This window comes from Gossypium arboreum, chromosome 6 (genome assembly GCF_025698485.1).
Source record: "Gossypium arboreum isolate Shixiya-1 chromosome 6, ASM2569848v2, whole genome shotgun sequence".
Lineage (NCBI taxonomy): Eukaryota > Viridiplantae > Streptophyta > Magnoliopsida > Malvales > Malvaceae > Gossypium > Gossypium arboreum.
In genome coordinates this window covers 100,512,570-100,517,367 of record NC_069075.1, presented here as the reverse complement: position 1 = coordinate 100,517,367, position 4,798 = coordinate 100,512,570, and the positions used below count along the sequence as shown (strand labels likewise).

At 36.1% G+C, this 4,798-nt stretch overlaps 1 non-coding gene across 1 annotated transcript; it reads right to left on the bottom strand.

The window, feature by feature from the left end:
* Positions 1-3,194: 3,194 nt before the first annotated feature.
* LOC128294905 (small nucleolar RNA R71) lies at positions 3,195-3,301 on the bottom strand. The gene has a single exon (XR_008285212.1). It is a non-coding gene; the product is annotated as a small nucleolar RNA R71 (small nucleolar RNA).
* Between the last annotated feature and the right edge of the window lie 1,497 nt (positions 3,302-4,798).

The following is a 4,798-nucleotide window of genomic DNA, read 5'->3' as shown; positions in this document are numbered from 1 at the left end:
CACAGTCGCTTAAAAATTCATATCTCGAGTTACGAAATTCAAAATCAAATTCTGTCAATTTTACCTGAAACTAGACTCATATATCTATTTACTAATCTATTTCTAGAATTTTTGGTCAAGCAAATTAGTACAGTTTATTAGTTAAAGTCTCCCCTGTTTCAGGGTTTGACTGCTCTGAACTCTGTGTATTACGAATCAGATATCTCCCTGTACAGAGTTTCAATGACTATACCGTTTGCTTCGAATAAAACTAGACTCAATAAGGAATCTGTACATATAAATTATGACTTCTAATTATCTTTGAACAATTTATGGTGAATTTCCAAAGTCAGAACAGGGGATCCAGAAATTGCTCTGGCCCTGTTTCACAAAAATTTAAACATCTCATAAAATATAACTCATATACCTGTTTTGTTCCATCCATATGAAAATAGACTCATAATTATTCAATTCCATATATTATTCATCATCTAATTGTATTTCTACTATTTTTAGTGATTTTTCAAACTCACATCACTGCTGCTGTCTGAATCTATTTTATGGTAAATTTTACCTATTTCATGGTTTCCATGGATTAGCTAGCAATTTGACATACATAACACCAAATATGATCATGATTAGCCATTCCAATGGCTAATCATTACCAAGCATTTCCATACCACTCAATAACCATATCATAAGACCATATATACAAAATGATTATAATGCTATACATGCCATACTCAAAATATACAAGCCATTATGCCAAGATGGTATACTGAGATAGTGTGGCGTGCCTCCGACCGTTTCCGATTACCGAGCTGGCTTGTCAACACTACAAGGAATAAAAAGGAGGGAGTAAGCATAAATGCTTAGTAAGTTCACATGAAAATAGCAAGTAACATAACTATATAAGCAAACATAAAACATCATTTGCATAATCATCAAGAGACATTCATATCACATTTTCATTTATCATCTTACAATATTGTTGTTATATCGAGTTTTCAACGCGAGGTTAAGTACATACCTGTTCAAAGTATTCATTTCACAACACTTACCAATACGTCCCTTTCATCTCGAGTATTCCTCCGCTTGAGTAGAATTTTACCCGTTGAACACATCGGAATATAATTCGGATACATGGAAAGTTTGCACATAAGTGCTACATATGTAGCCAAGCTACCATGTAACCCGCCCATAAGCGAACTCGGACTCAACTCAACGAGATCGGGTGTTCGCATCCATAAGTGAACTCGGACTCAACTCAACGAGTTCGGATGCCTAGTTACATTTCACGAACTCGGACTCAACTCAACGAGTTCGGACATTCGCATCCATAAGTGAACTCGGACTCAACTCAACAAGTTCGGATGCTCAACCATCCTAGTGACATGTCACTTGTATCCTAATCTATTCCTAAGGTTCAAACGGGCTTTTTCCCTCGATCTCACATTTGCCGTCTTCCATGGAATATCGGAACCGATACTTGGTAGCAATTCATATTTATCAAGTAGTAAACATAATTTGCATATTACTCAATATTAACCACAAAGCATATATTTCATAATAAAAATAAGCATATCATATAATTAACATCAATAACTTAAAAATAACAATTATGCTACATTATTTACACATGAACTTACCTCGTATGCGAAAATGGCTACTTTTACCATTTAGTCCACAACTTGGTATTTTCCCATTTTAGCCCAATTTTAGTTTTCCTTGCTCTATCATTTAAAATATAGTCTAATTAGGACTCACATTATTCAAATTGACCCAAAATCATATTTTGGAAAATTATAGTTTTGCCCCTAAACTTTTGCATATTTACACTTTTCCCCCAAAGCTCGTAAATTAAACTTCAGCCTATTTTCTTATGTTTTATGACATGCTGATCATTTTTCCCTTCTATGGCAACATCAAATTCTCACTCTAACATGTACTTATGACTATTAGGTATTTTTACCGGTTAAGCCCTTTTGCTAGTTTTCGCTTAAAACCGAGTAGCACAAGTTGTCTAACATAATTTAAAACCTCATATTCTATCATAAAACACCAAAATACACAAATTTCACCTATGGGTATTCTTCCAATTATAAAACCTAGGTTAAATTATTGCTAGAATAAGCTAAATCAAGTTACCGGGACTCCAAAAATGTAAAAATCATTAAAAACGAGGCTAGAACGGACTTACAATCGAGCTTGGAAACTTGAAAAACCCTAGCCATGGTTTCTCCTTGCTATATTGGGCCGTGGGGTTGAAGATGAGCAAAATTGGCTTTTAATTTTGTATTTTAATTCATTTTACCCCTAAATGACCAAAATGCCCTTACTACTAAACTTTCCAAAAATTCCATCCATGTCCAATTTTTGTCCATAGACTTAGAAATTGGTAAAATTGCTATTTAAGACCTCCTAATTAATATTTCAAAACAATTTCATACTAGAAACTTCTAGAATGCAAGTTTTGCAAATTATTCGATTTAGTCCCTAATTTCAATTTAAGCACTTTATGCATAAAATTTCTTCACGAAATTTTCACACAATTATGCAATAATATCATAGACCTCAAAATAATCATAAAATAATTATTTCTATCTCAGATTTTGTGGTCACGAAACCACTATTCCGACTAGGCCCAAAATCAGGATATTACAGGAACATTACTTTTTGACAGTGAGATCGATCGCATAGTTCGCAGAAACCAAAGAGAAATAAGGCGAAGCTTAAGATACACAGAGAACGAGCAAGAGGACGATATTCAAACCACAACCGAGGAGATGGCTGAAAACCAAGAAAATCCGCTACCTCCTGTAATTGTTGTTAATCAAAATCCTGCTCCGCACACTATGTATGATTATGCTAAACCTAATTTAACAGGAACTGAGTCAAGTATAGTTAGACCTGCTATTGCTGCAAATAATTTTGAACTGAAACCTAACATAATTCAAATGATACAATAGTTTTTTCAGTTTGATGGTTTGCAGGGCGAGGATCCCAATGCTCACTTGGCAAATTTCCTAGAATTTTGCGATACCTTTAAAATTAATGGTGTTTCTGATGACGCCATTCACCTTCAGTTGTTTCCCTTTTAGTTAAGGAATAAGGCTAAACAATGGTTGAACTCGTTACCACGAGGGTCAATCACTACTTGGGAACAAATGACTGAAAATTTTTTATTAAAATATTTTCCACCGGCTAAAACATCCAAATTACGTAATGATATCTCTTCTTTTGTGCAGATGGATTTAGAAACACTCTACGATGCATGGGAGAGATACAAGGACCTTTTGAGAAGGTGCCCTCACCATGGGTTACCGCTTTGGCTACAGGTTCAAACGTTCCATAATGGCCTGAGTCCTTCGACTCAGCAGATGATTGATGCAGCCGCTGGAGGAACTATCAATAATAAGACACCTGAGGTGGCTTATGAATTTATAGAGGAGATGTCACTGAATAACTATTAGTGGCAAGTTATGAGAACAAAGCTGACAAAAGCAGCCAGTGTTTTCAACCTCGACGCAATTACTATGCTATCTAACCAAGTAGAACTCTTAAATAAAAAGATTGATGATTTGTGTGGTTCTACTCAGGTACATCCAGTGATAAGGTGCGATTCGAATGGAGGAGGAGCATGCACAAAATATCAACCCTTCAACCCTAGCATCGAGGAGAAACAAGTCTAATAAATGGGTAACAATAACTCTAGATCCCAAAATAACTCATATAGTAACAATTATAATGCAAGTTGGAGGAACCATCCCAATTTCCCGTAGGGCGGTCAAGGAAATCAAAGGCCACAACATCCTCCGGGTTTTCAACAACCACCTTACCAGCAAGAAAAGAAGCTGAACCTTGAGGAGATGCTAACCAAATTCATCTCAGTGTCAGAAACTCGTTTTCAGAATACCGAGACGGCACTCAAAAATCAACAAGCATCAATCTAGAGGCTCGAAACTCAGATTGGACAGCTCGCCAAGTTGATTTCCGAACGACCACAAGGTAGCCTGCCAAGCAACACTGAATCTAACCCAAGGGAGCAACTCAACTCAATTTCCATTCAAGATGAGGAAGGGTTAGTGGCAAAACCAAGGCCAGAACCAGTGGTAAGCGAAGGTAAGAATAAGGTAGGCCAAAACGAACAAAAATCAGTAAGTACAGAATATAAACCTTGTGTGCCATATCCCGATCCGACAAGGAAAGACCGCTCAGACGAACAATTTGATAAATTCCTTAAACTCTTAAAGAAACTACATATTAACCTACCATTTATTGAAGCACTTTTACAGATGCCAAACGCGGTCAAATTTTTAAAGGAGCTTCTAGCAAATAAACGAAAGTTAGATGAAAGGTTGCATGTGGAGCTGAATGCGGTTTGCTCAGCCATTCTTAAGAATAAGCTACCCAACAAACTAAAAGATCGAGGGAGTTTTACGATTCCTTGTTTAATTTGTAGTTTAGATGTAAAAAATACGTTGGTTGATCTAGGGGCTAGTATTAATGTTATGCCTTACAAATTGTTTAAGCAACTAGGTCTAGGGAAACCCAAATAGACTAGGATGAGCATTCAATTAGCAGATAAAACTATAAGATTTCTTAGGGGTATTATTGAAGATGTGCTAGTTAAAATCGATAAATTTATATTTCCCGTTAACTTTGTTATTCTAGACATAGAGGAGGATAGCAACAGTCCTTTGATTTTAGGAAGGCCTTTTTTAGCAACTACTAGAACAATTATTGACGTTGGCACAGGTGAACTCACACTTCGTGTAGGAGACGAAACAATCAACCTTGAAGCTCGCAACTCGAACAA